At 37.1% G+C, this 13,707-nt stretch overlaps 1 long non-coding RNA gene across 1 annotated transcript; it reads left to right on the forward strand.

The window, feature by feature from the left end:
- Nucleotides 1-2,005: 2,005 nt before the first annotated feature.
- LOC127856098 (uncharacterized) lies at nucleotides 2,006-7,132 on the forward strand. The gene is made up of 3 exons (XR_008037849.1): nucleotides 2,006-2,092; nucleotides 6,328-6,445; nucleotides 6,737-7,132. It is a non-coding gene; the product is annotated as an uncharacterized LOC127856098 (long non-coding RNA).
- The last annotated feature ends 6,575 nt before the right edge of the window (nucleotides 7,133-13,707 follow it).

The raw sequence follows: 13,707 nt of genomic DNA on the forward strand, positions 1-13,707 counted from the left end.
ACCGCCTGACTGCAACCAAGAGGAAAAAGGATATGCAATAAATAAAAATATATATCTGATAATAACAAACATTGGCGTTTTTTTTCTAATGATCCGCAGAATAGTGTTTTTTCAGATATCAATAAGGATTAATTATATACGTTAAAAAATTGGCCGAAATGATGTTTACTTGCAAAGCGTCATTTTCATTCTACAAACGTTTTAGTCGAGAAGTTCAGATTGTTTCGTCGTAAACATTATAAAGTAGAAATAAGTGTACAATTTTGGTTTTAAAATAAACAAAAAATAAGGTCTTACAAATAAATTTTTGAGTTGTTGTTTTGAAAACAAATTAATAAAACAAGACTGCACTATGATAATTCTTCAGAAACACTGTACGTGCCAATAACATTTTATCAAGCTTTCACGTAAAATTACTGAGTAAGTTTATCGTTATATATTGACTTAAACCATGACTATTTTGCCGTTGATCAGACAATGGCAACGGTCCTTTCTAACGCAGTTGACGCCATCTCAATAGTGACCGTTCTGACAGCCGTCCTTGGGGCATGCGCTTAGGTCAAGGCCTTCGAAACACGACAATAAGGTTCATATAGAAGACATTTAAAAATTAGACATATCATTTTTATTAACTTGATAAACGTTACTTTTTTAATATGTCGTCATTTGAATTTTCAAAAACCAATATCCATTTGATTAACTGAAACAATGCAAATTGACCGTGTCCGAAGCGGTTTGGAGGGAGAATACTTTTCTTAATTTGATTGGGCTCTCACTGCCTCTTGCTGGGCTACGGGGCCTCCCCATTTTGCTCTAAAAAGAGACCTATACTTAGCACTGATTTACTTTAAGAATTGAACATAATATAATGAGTGTACAGACTAGATACATTAATCATGGTGTGCCATCCCAATTCTGTTTAGATTACATAGTTGTGTCACTATGATAACTCCGGGAAATAAAGGTAAACAATTAAACAACCATTAATTTGATAAAGCAGCCCTTTTTTAAAATTATATATGAATCTTTTATTATAGTAACAATCATTTAAAGTTTCCCAATAAGATATTACATGATTTCAACAGAGACCATTGTCTACGCATTATGTTATCATTTGTGCAATATATCTCATAACAAAAACACAAAAAGTATTGAATTTGTTTTAATTAAAAGCGAGAACTGACAAGTCTAGTGTTTTTACAATATATATGTGGGCAAAGAATGTAATTCTTTAAAGAATATACACCATCTTATTCAAATGTGCATCTCTTGACGAGGAATTTGGGAGCTCATTAAATAAAATAATTAAGTTACTCATTATAATTAAGAGCAAACAATCCATAAACAACTTTTTCTAATTTACATGGATTTTAATAAAATTATCTGATTGTTTAAATTTACATATGGAACACATTTTTTTGTATTCTTATTTAATTTACTTTTTTTTACTGTAAATTTCTTGTAATGTTTCAGTTGTTATGATACATATTGATATATATGCATATTGGACAACTTTAATTTAGTTTATATGTAGTTTGAGACAACCCCCACATTCCTGAATATGGGTCACCACATGTCTGGTATTTACTAAATCACGAGTTGCAACTTTAATGCATTTTTATATGGTACGCATCAATATGGTTTCTGAGCGTTCTTACTTTTGTAAAGGACACACTATACTAAAATATTACATCAATGAACATTGTGTTTACCAAACAAAATCTGCAAAATTCAAGAAACCATACGTCTGCACTTTTCCTTTCAACACTAAAACGGTGCGTACATAATGTGACCTTGTTTTTCTTTCGAAAAAAGAAACAGTTGTAAACCGTGACACATGTCAACAAAAACACGAATCGACTGAAAAAGGTGTTTATTATGGTTTAGTTATTTTAATTTTATTTTTTGATGTTAAAAATACACGATGGATACTTAAATATTGGTTAAGTATGATAAATGGTTATTTACCTTTTTTATTTTTATATTTTATGGTGTAGATTAACCTGAGTTAATATAACAATCAAAACAGTAGGGCATGGAACGGCAGATCAACATTGTTAATTTTCGGATAAACTTTCTGGATTTTGCCAAGGTATATTTTTTCATAGATTTTCAGTTTGTTTGCTTCAAGAAGTAGTATGTGGAATAAAAAAATTCCTGTAAAAAGAATATTTCATCAATCATAACGTGATTATAAGACGTATTGGCTCTCATAATGACGATTTTAGCGGATATTTCTGTCTGTTACACAGTTGTCAAAATCTTAAACGCTTCACAATTTATCTGTCAAATCATTTCTTATTATACGATTTTAAAATGACATCAACTGTAGTAACACATCTTTGATAAAGTTTAGTGCTTATATGCTTCTCAAAGTTTTTTACTTTTACTTTATTTATTTTTAAGATGATTGTATAACTGTTGATCAATTGATAACTGAAACAGAGCTCCAGATAAGGTTTTGTGAAATTCTTAAATTACTACCAGATTTTCAAAAAGAATTCTTAACTCTGAAATTTTATTCTTAACTTACTACTAAGTATTGGAAAATAATTCTTATTTTCTCTAAATGACCTAAAAATAAATAATGATGGCTATTTTCATGCAAAAAAAAATCAAAGTAAACATACTAGCAACTTTATTTATAAGAGTTCAACAGCGTCTTTTCAGTATTTTACAATTTTATTTTTCAAATACCTTCATATGCCCAAACTGTGCTTAGATTGCATGCCTTAGATGAATTTTTACATATTTCACAATTAAAACAGGTCTCCCTTTCAATCTTTTCAACGATTAGCCACGGGACTTGTGCCTTTCACTCGTTCAATGTTTTTTGTGTGTTTAAGTTTGGACCCGGCGTGTCGCGTTTTTGTTTAGCTTTTCCGACTGTGTCGGCAACTGAACATACAACATCGTACAAGATCTTTTTTATAATGTCTTTCTAAGCATTTAACTTCGGCTCACTTTGCGTACAATATGTTAAAAGCGTGTTTTTAGGACGCTCTCTGGGCGCCGCCATTTTTTTTTTGACAGATAGGCTGTATACGCCACTTTTGTTGGAAAAAAAATGCGCTTTGTTAAACAAACCCGAAAAACATTCTATATAAGCACCGCAAAGATCTTTAATACGCGGAAAGAACTCAATAAAAATCGATACGAACCAATGTAAAAATAATATTCGTAACTTGATTTTGTAATTCTTAATGGTACGACAAGATTTTAAAATAAATACGTAACGGACTTGAAAATAATTCGTAATTACGAAAATACGACCCTTATCTGGAGCTCTGCTGAAAGACTGTCAAATGAATATGGAATTAGGGTTGTAGTAGATACAGTCAAGATACCATTACCGGATCATTACCCATAGAGGATCATTTTCATGTTCAAGAATGCGTTTCCCGATAAATAGTTGTCAGTTTTGGATGATATTTTGAACACAGCATTTTCAATCCCATATAGAAAACAATTAATAACAAAAAACAAATGAATATAATTTATAACTGGCAATGTAATTTGGGCATTGTAAACAACACAGTTCATGTTTCGACAGTTCAAATAGCGTGGTAGAGGCCCCCTGAGTGGTTTCGATCACGTGATCTGTTATGGCTACAACTGATCTGTTAATGCATGAATTCTGCTGCGAAAAAAAAGGTATCACAAATACATTTTGCCTGCGTTTAAAATAAGACTATATGCTGAATCAGTGAGCAAAGGTAATATTTAATCAAACTGATGTAAAAGAAGTCTCAAAACATTTATTCCTTTTTACCAGAACAACTTTATTACGCTACTGATCCTGTAATGGTAACTTGACTGTACATGTATAATAAAATTTGTGTTACAAATCTGTGTGCAATCCTGTAATGGACTGTAAGCAATGGCAATTCTATTTGTAACACCAGAATTAATGAATGCGTTATCAATGTCAGTTAAGTGTTCATGATCAAGTTGAAATTAAAACAGTGATGCGCAAAGATAATGATTCATTAAAACAAATATAGAAATATAGAATGTAGAACAACACAAATTTGGAAGTCACTTTAGAGACTATAGTTTCCAGTTTAAGACAATTTAAAGGTTGTCTGCTCATATGTTTTGGAATATTGGTTAGATTGTTTCCTGATTCAGGCTTTCTACTGGTCCCTACTTTTCCCTATTTTTCCCTACTTTTTTTCTTAACCCTACTTTTCCCTACTTTTTTCAAAAATAGCCCTATTATCCCTACTTTTTCATTTTGCAAGTAAAATAAATAAAATGTAAAATAAAGGCTTACATGATTCTTCTTTAGATATTTTCAGAATTTCCATCCATTATGAATCTTTTGTAATGAGTACAGTTCAGATGTGTTTGGGGGATCACCTTGTGATGTCCATCCTTGAAAGCACCATGGTTCCTTGGCTAGTCAGTACAGAGTGAGACATACTGGTCTTTAGGTAAGATTATATCTTTTTACACTGTGAAAATACATGTATGTTCTATTTAATCATAACATATGTGCTTCTCCAAATAGAGGTGACAGATATGCACGCTTTAGCTAGACTTTATACTGCAAAGTTTCTTTTTATCCCAATGATACTACTAACTGAGGGAACCCACAAATGCCCTGCGGTGTTTTAAACCTTAAAAGGGTTTAATTCGTAATTGCAGCTGCTGCTTTGCTTTCTTACAAAATACTTTTTAAGTTTATATGTTAAGTCACTTTTCTGAACTGTCATATTAATCATTAATAATTTTGTATGACACCACAAAAAAGGGAGGGGTTATTTGCCATTGTTTGTCTGTCCGTCCATCTGACTGTCCATAGCCCAAAGTTTGTGTCGCGCAGAACTCAAAAGTATAACTGCTAGAGCCATCTTTCTGTGACTAGTTGTCAGCATGTGAACTTGTATACCTGAGTATTTTGATGCAAGTGTATAGATATCTATGGAGTTATGGCCCCTGATTTAGCGGGGCATCTATGTCCTATGGACACACATATACTTTGAAATTAATACATTGATTAGAATTTGATTAAAACCGTGGCATTTGTAGTTTGATATAAGACACTGCATTGACCAACTGCTTTGACCAGCCTTTTGCTTTGTGCCAATACCATGTTGCAGCAGTGACATACTAACAACTTGGATCCATACAATGTCCATTTTAATACTATAATTAGTCAGTTTCACTAACATAAAAATTACTCGTAACCACTCTTAATCATTCAATTTGTATATGCATTTGCGTTAAATGGCGGACATTTGTGTTTACTTAATTCTTTAAAACATTCATTGTCAATATTGGCAGTATTTTGGTTTTGAAAAAGAAATCATAATAATAATAGATTATTGACTAATGGATAGAATTGGAACATGCAAAGATCTATCAATATAATATGTTTTTACATTGTAAAGTATACTAAAAATGTGAAAATCTTAAAATTTTCTCTTCTTTTTAGACCTCATTTTAACTTTTTGTGCTCTGAGAATAGCAGTTTTTTGCCCCTAAAATGTCTAGAATTTGTTTACGGTCGGGGGGCTTCGCTCCCCTGGCCTCCCTACCAGGGCCTTGCCCTGGACCCACAAGGTTGGCGGCCCCCCTTGATCCCTGGGCTAATCAGTTACTATTCCACATAATCCTTTGCAATCATAATGACAACCCTGTTTGGTTTGAAACTACTTTTGCTTAACCCTTTACTCCATGTATACTCATTTTAACACCTTAGCAAACTGAATAGACCTTAGTCTCTGTTGGCTTATACAGTAATAATAAAAATATAATTCTTCACTTTTGCCTGTGGTGAGAAAATTCTTTGTTTTAGTTCTAATGCAAGAATACTTATTAACTTATATTTTCATACTGGGTGAAGTTTAGTACATATTTATGGAGGAAAGGGGTAATACTTAGAGCTTTTGTTCTTTGCTTTATAAGATCAACAGTGTATGTTTTGAATGTCATGTTAATTATTGTATTCCATTCTGTTAAATGAGAAATAAAAATTTCAGGTGCCTATATTTCAAGGATGGGCAGATCAAGGCATTCTCACAGCATCAGATGGACTAGGATATGTATCAATTTAACGTTTATTCCTGCTAAAAAATTGTAATAATTTTCTTATTTAGCCCTACTTTTTAACAGTAAAAATCCCTACTTTGCCCTACTTTTTGCTAAAATCTTGCCCTACTTTTGCCCTAGTTTTTTGTGGAGAGGCAGTAGAAAGCCTGCTGATTCAATACTTGTGCGGGCATTTTTTTTTATTTGTAATATATTATGTTTAAATATAATTAAAACCACACATATATATTTTGCAATAATTTTGTTAAGGCCTGTATCTTGTTGTTTCAGTGAAGAACTCCAATGATATACATGTAGGGGCATGTGTCCAAAGCTGATCCACATCATAACATACTGATTGGGAATAATGACATAGTACCAAAAGATGTGCTTATACTGTAATTAGCAGGTATGGTATGACTTACACCATGTATTGTTTACCTCATTTGTGTTTAGTATTTATTCTATTTTTTTCCATTAGTAAAAACAACATATGATTTATTGATTATCTTATCCATGGCATGCGGATGTTTAAAAAAAACTAACAGAATTTATTAAACAAAAATGCCTTAGCTCTTTTCACTATGCATATCTGGATGGAACAGAAATAAATTATGTACAAAACAAAAATCTTATTTTCATGTTGATAACAGTGTATCATTTGATTAATAATGTGTTGTGTTATATATTTTTATTGCAGAATTTCACAAATGAACCTGGCAGATCCTGGTGCAACCTTACCTTACCATGTTTACATCTAACCGTCAGTTTGAGCTGTATGTGGGTGGTAACACGGACTATATACATGTATTGCCCAGTAATTGTCTTGTGATGGACCTTTTTAACATATCAAGTATTTAATTGAAGACTTAAGAGGTCAGTTTTCATCAAAGAATTTAAAAATACAGTTTTATTTATAAGGGTGAATATGTGGTTATAATGGCATTGATGTATATCTTGTGTCTGTTTTTTAATCAGCCTTTCATCAATAATTATGAATATTAAGCATGATAAAGTATTTTAAGGGAATATAATGAAGACATGTTATGTTGTTTCTGCACAAGCATTTGAATACAAGAAATTCTATGCTCACTCAGCACTGTTTTCACATTGTCAATGAATTTGCTTGTTTTAGTTTCCAAATCTGTCTGTCTCTAGCTCCCTGTGAATAATGTACTTTTTTACATTGCATCCATTGATTTTAAATGGGGTGTATTATGCACATGTCACACTTTTTTACAAAAACATCAAGGTCAAAGGTAAAATATATGGGTCAAAATCATAACTTTTGCAATATTGAAGATAGCAACTTGATATTTGGCATGCATGTGTACCTCAAGGAGCTGCACATTTTGAGTGGTGAAAGGTCAAGATCATCCTTCAAGGTCAAAGGTCAAATATATGGGTCAAAATCGCTCAAAAGGGGACATTGTGTATTGTGTTTTACAAACACATACCTTGTTATGTTATGTAATGGCCTTTCAATCATATTATTTTTTTATGAAATACGCTGGATTTGTCTTTTCATTTCATCCATGATATCATTATGTTTTTTTGCCTGTTACATTTTGCGACCCTATGTACATGTTAAGCAGTTAAACCATTTACAACGGCATTTGTGGCGAGGCTTACAGTCATAAGGTAGGTCATTACATGCACTGCATATCATAAAATCGTTTGGCTTTTATTGACAAAATTTGCGAAATCGGTGTTAAAGACTAAACATGAAAAGTGTCGCAACTTCGTCCCCACCTGGGAATTCAGAGCTCAAATTTCAGATTATAATGTGTCAAATTTTACACTTGTATAATGAAGAAGTAATCTCTTGACAAGATGGTGCTGTCCTGATCTCGTGCCAAGCCACAAATGATTCTTGTTTTGGTTTAAAACAACATATAAACGAAGATTTTGTTAATGTACTTTGTTTTAAATTCTGTTCTTTGAAAAATGCATAATAAGTCATCAACTATTATAATTTTATGAAAATATTACTTTATTTTTGGTTAATGCAGTTATTGATAGAAGTGTAGCCATCAGATTTCCAATCGTCTGCAAGATTAGATTTCCCAGAATCACTGTATAAATATACTGAACCTCCACTTGGTCTATATGGGGGCTCATATGAAACGCTTATGTTTTGTTCAAGTATATCTGCTGCTTCTTTGTCAGTTAAAATGCGTTCGGTTTTCGAAAACAGAATGGCCCCGGAACCGCCTCCATACAGTTTATTATTGTTATCCATTACTTCGGAGCCTTTAATTATAGTTTAATTAGTATATGCACATTTACTGTTGGTTGTGATTTTCTTTCTTGATGTTGAATTGGGTGTGGTGGTGGTGGGTGTTGGCTGCTTGATAGTGATGCATGAAGCGGGTGTTGTCTGCTTGATGGTGATGGATGAAGTGGGTGTTGGCTGCTTGGTGGTGGTGGATGTTGGCTGCTTTTTGGTGATGGATGAAGTGGGTGTTGGCTGCTTGGTGGTGATGGATGAAGTGGGTGTTGGCTGCTTGTTGGTAGTGGGTGTTGGCTGCTTGGTGGTGGTGGATAAAGTGAGTGTTGGCTGCTTTTGGTAATGGATGAAGTGGGTGTTGGCTGCTTTTTGGTGATGGATGAAGTGGGTGTTGGCTGCTTTTTGGTGATGGATGAAGTGGGTGTTGTCTGCTTGGTGGTGGTGGTGGATGAAGTGGGTGTTGTCTGCTTGATGGTGATGGATGGAGTGGGTGTTGACTGCTTTTTGGTGGTGGGTGTTGGCTGCTTGGTGGTGGTGGATGAAGTGGATGTTGGCTGCTTTTTGGTGATGGATGAAGTGGGTGTTGTCTGCTTGGTGGTGATGGATGAAGTGGGTGTTGGCTGCTTGGTGGTGGTGGGTGTTGGCTGCTTAGTGGTGATGGATGAACTGGGTGTTGTCTGCTTGATGGTGATGGATGAAGTGGGTGTTGTCTGCTTGGTGGTGGTGGATGAAGTGGGTGTTGTCTGCTTGATGGTGATGGATGGAGTGGGTGTTGGCTGCTTTTTGGTGGTGGGTGTTGGCTGCTTGGTGGTGGTGGATGAAGTGGATGTTGGCTGCTTTTGGGTGATGGATGAAGTGGGTGTTGTCTGCTTGATGGTGATGGATGAATGGGTGTTGTCTGCTTGATGGTGATGAATGGAGTGGGTGTTGACTGCTTTTTGGTGGTGGGTGTTGGCTGCTTGGTGGTGGTGGATGAAGTGGATGTTGGCTGCTTTTTGGTGATGGATGAAGTGGGTGTTGTCTGCTTGGTGGTGATGGATGAAATGGGTGTTGGCTGCTTGGTGGTGGTGGGTGTTGGCTGCTTGGTGGTGATGGATGAACTGGGTGTTGTCTGCTTGATGGTGATGGATGAAGTGGGTGTTGACTGCTTGGTGGTGATAGATGAAGTGGGTGTTGACTGCTTGGTGGTGCTGGGTGTTGTCTGCTTGGTGGTGATGGATGAAGTGGGTGTTGTCTGCTTGATGGTGATGGATGAAGTAGGTGTTGTCTGCTTGGTGGTGGTGGATGAAGTGGGTGTTGTCTGCTTGATGGTGATGGATGGAGTGGGTGTTGGCTGCTTTTTGGTGGTGGGTGTTGGCTGCTTGGTGGTGGTGGATGAAGTGGATGTTGGCTGCTTTTGGGTGATGGATGAAGTGGGTGTTGTCTGCTTGATGGTGATGGATGAATGGGTGTTGTCTGCTTGATGGTGATGAATGGAGTGGGTGTTGACTGCTTTTTGGTGGTGGGTGTTGGCTGCTTGGTGGTGGTGGATGAAGTGGATGTTGGCTGCTTTTTGGTGATGGATGAAGTGGGTGTTGTCTGCTTGGTGGTGATGGATGAAATGGGTGTTGGCTGCTTGGTGGTGGTGGGTGTTGGCTGCTTGGTGGTGATGGATGAACTGGGTGTTGTCTGCTTGATGGTGATGGATGAAGTGGGTGTTGACTGCTTGGTGGTGATAGATGAAGTGGGTGTTGACTGCTTGGTGGTGCTGGGTGTTGTCTGCTTGGTGGTGATGGATGAAGTGGGTGTTGTCTGCTTGATGGTGATGGATGAAGTAGGTGTTGTCTGCTTGGTGGTGGTGGATGAAGTGGGTGTTGGCTGCTTGATGGTGATGGATGAAGTGGGTGTTGACTGCTTGGTGGTGGTGGGTGTTGACTGCTTGGTGGTGGTGGGTGTTGTTTGCTTGGTGGTGATGGATGAAGTGGGTGTTGTATGCTTGGTGGTGATGGATGAAGTGGCTGTTGTCTGCTTGGTGGTGATGGATGAAGTGGGTGTTGTCTGCTTGGTGGTGATGGATGAAGTGGGTGTTGTCTGCTTGATGGTGATGGATGAAGTGGGTGTTGTCTGCTTGGTGGTGGTGGATGAAGTGGGTGTTGTCTGCTTGATGGTGATGGATGGAGTGGGTGTTGGCTGCTTTTTGGTGGTGGGTGTTGGCTGCTTGGTGGTGGTGGATGAAGTGGATGTTGGCTGCTTTTGGGTGATGGATGAAGTGGGTGTTGTCTGCTTGATGGTGATGGATGAATGGGTGTTGTCTGCTTGATGGTGATGAATGGAGTGGGTGTTGACTGCTTTTTGGTGGTGGGTGTTGGCTGCTTGGTGGTGGTGGATGAAGTGGATGTTGGCTGCTTTTTGGTGATGGATGAAGTGGGTGTTGTCTGCTTGGTGGTGATGGATGAAATGGGTGTTGGCTGCTTGGTGGTGGTGGGTGTTGGCTGCTTGGTGGTGATGGATGAACTGGGTATTGTCTGCTTGATGGTGATGGATGAAGTGGGTGTTGACTGCTTGGTGGTGATAGATGAAGTGGGTGTTGACTGCTTGGTGGTGCTGGGTGTTGTCTGCTTGGTGGTGATGGATGAAGTGGGTGTTGTCTGCTTGATGGTGATGGATGAAGTAGGTGTTGTCTGCTTGGTGGTGGTGGATGAAGTGGGCGTTGGCTGCTTGATGGTGATGGATGAAGTGGGTGTTGACTGCTTGGTGGTGGTGGGTGTTGACTGCTTGGTGGTGGTGGGTGTTGTTTGCTTGGTGGTGATGGATGAAGTGGGTGTTGTCTGCTTGATGGTGATGGATGAAGTGGGTGTTGTCTGCTTGGTGGTGATGGATGAAGTGGCTGTTGTCTGCTTGGTGGTGATGGATGAAGTGGGTGTTGTCTGCTTGGTGGTGGTGGATGAAGTGGGTGTTGTCTGCTTGATGGTGATGGATGAAGTGGGTGTTGTCTGCTTGGTGGTGATGGATGAAGTGGGTGTTGTCTGCTTGATGGTGATGGATGAAGTGGGTGTTGTCTGCTTGGTGGTGGTGGATGAAGTGGGTGTTGGCTGCTTGATGGTGATGGATGAAGTGGATGTGGGCTGCTTGGTGGTTGTGGGTGTTGGCTGCTTGGTGGTGGTGAATATAGGTGGCTTGTTTGTGGTGGATGTAGGCCGAGCTGTTGTAAGCATTTATACTTCAATGTACAGTAGTGAGGTGTTTATGCAGTGCCGCTCAGGAGATGACGGTGTGGCTTCCGAAGCTCTGGGGCTGTAGACCGCATCGTACATATTGCGGCACACCTCCTCGGTGCCGTCAAAACTGAGGTGAAGCCCATCCCGGCTGAGGAGGCGTCGGTTTGGACCTGATAAAGAAAACAAAAATGTGCATTTCTTCCTTGTATGCATGCATGTAAAAGCGGTACGATCATAATAACATCTTACAAAAACTTACTATTTTGTATTATATTACCTTTGTCACAGAAAATACATTGTATTTACACGAGTACACGTCTTGCGATGAGCACATGAACAATTTAGACTATCGATTACAATTAAATAGTATCAAAGAAGAGGTAAGCACAATCATTTGAGGCATTTGTTCAAGGAACTGTCGTGAATATAGAAGCGTACTTTAAGACGCCAACTTTGATCATGGCAAATTAACGCAAAATTTATAATCCAAGCACAAACAATCATTAACAAAAAGTATCATTTTAATTTATTGTTCGGCTGCTTACCATTCAAATCATAAAATCGCGGATGTCGCACTGGCTGTAACCAGGAGCATGACAACGCTTCTATCTCCTGATTGACGGCCTCCGCATCTCTGTTCCATCGACAGATGAAGTCCTGCGTGAGGGACCCGTCGAACCGATTCTCGCACCGAGGCAACACGTGCGAAACAAAAACTGTGGCACTCGGTGACAGGTTCCGGACGTGACGGCACAATGATTCAATCGCACGACCTATGTCGCCGGGACTTTTCCTGCCGATGTCGTTTGCCCCCGTCATAATAATTACGCTCTGAAAACATATATATTAAAACTTTAATGAACTGATGCGTAGCTTTAAACCGCCACATGTGGAAGGCATTTGAACGATGGTATTAAAAGTATAGAGCCGATTGGTCCAAAATGATGGCGGAAATCAATTTCGTGACAATAAACACATAAATTAAGCAACGTACGAGTCTTTTTTTGATTATTTGATGTTTTGTTTACCAACCTACAACTGAATGCTCGAGTAAGCAAGTGCATAGAAATATAAATTGTATCAAGATTATCACTTTTGTTGAAATTATGATCAGTTTACGTCGTATTTGCTCAATCAGAATTTAATATTATAAGTCGTATAGTCTGTGTAATTAACGTCATCAACAATGCAACCACAACCGTTTAAGCGATTCTAATTGAGAGCGAATTATTAAACAAATTTGATTACAAACCAACACTCGTTAAGTCATTAAAATCATTACTTGCAGTATTTATCAAATTATTTTACAATTGCGCACTACGGTATGTTTAAAAAAGTAATAAGAAGCGTTTGAGATCGCAATACTTGTTAGCATCTGTAAAGGGTTAAGATGATGATACATTATTTGTATTTCATTTCATTTTTTCTCAAAAATTGAGTTTACGGTCCGAACATAACTTTAATAAAAAATCTTTAACACTCAATTCACCATTAGTGTTGAGTTAATCATAACGCTAAAACTAATGTACATGGAGAAAGTAAATAAAAACATTTTCTGGAGCAAGAAGTTGAAAAACAAAACATTACATATCAATTTTGACTTCCATTGCAACCAAATCTAGGTTCGATGATGACAGCCAGATATTGCTCTCTATTAATTGAATGTTTGAAAAATTCGTTAGACCAGTATCATGCGAAAATGGATCTTATTTAATTGTGGTTCCCTCTTTGAACTTATGTTGTCTGTCGACTTTAAGAATAATGTGTCAGTAATAAATGTATTGCTTCAGATTCACAAGCTTTTTTTAAGAAATGAAATATGCAAATGTATCTTATATATATATATATTTCTGTTTCTTAAATGTATCTTATTTATTTGTGACTACGTGCTTATTTTTTTAAGAAATGAGATATTCAAATGTGTCTTATTTATCTTTTATCCATGTCTTAAATGTGTATTATTTATATAAGACTACATTCTATACTGCCAGTGTCATGCGAAAATGGATCTTATTTCTTAATATCCACCTTCACACTTTATTCTTTATTAGCGCCGTCTTTAATTAGGCTATCACTATTTAAAGAACAGATTACTGTGAAATTAAAAAAATGTGCAACGGTGATATTGATCCATTCTCGTTGTTAATTTTAAATGTACACAACAGTTTAGCAATAAATGAAGTCAGTTATTTTGGCAGTTAATCCTTTTTTTCCAGTACGGTAGCCAGGTGCCTGTGTATTGAG

This window comes from Dreissena polymorpha, chromosome 13 (genome assembly GCF_020536995.1).
Source record: "Dreissena polymorpha isolate Duluth1 chromosome 13, UMN_Dpol_1.0, whole genome shotgun sequence".
In the NCBI taxonomy this organism is placed as follows: domain Eukaryota; kingdom Metazoa; phylum Mollusca; class Bivalvia; order Myida; family Dreissenidae; genus Dreissena; species Dreissena polymorpha.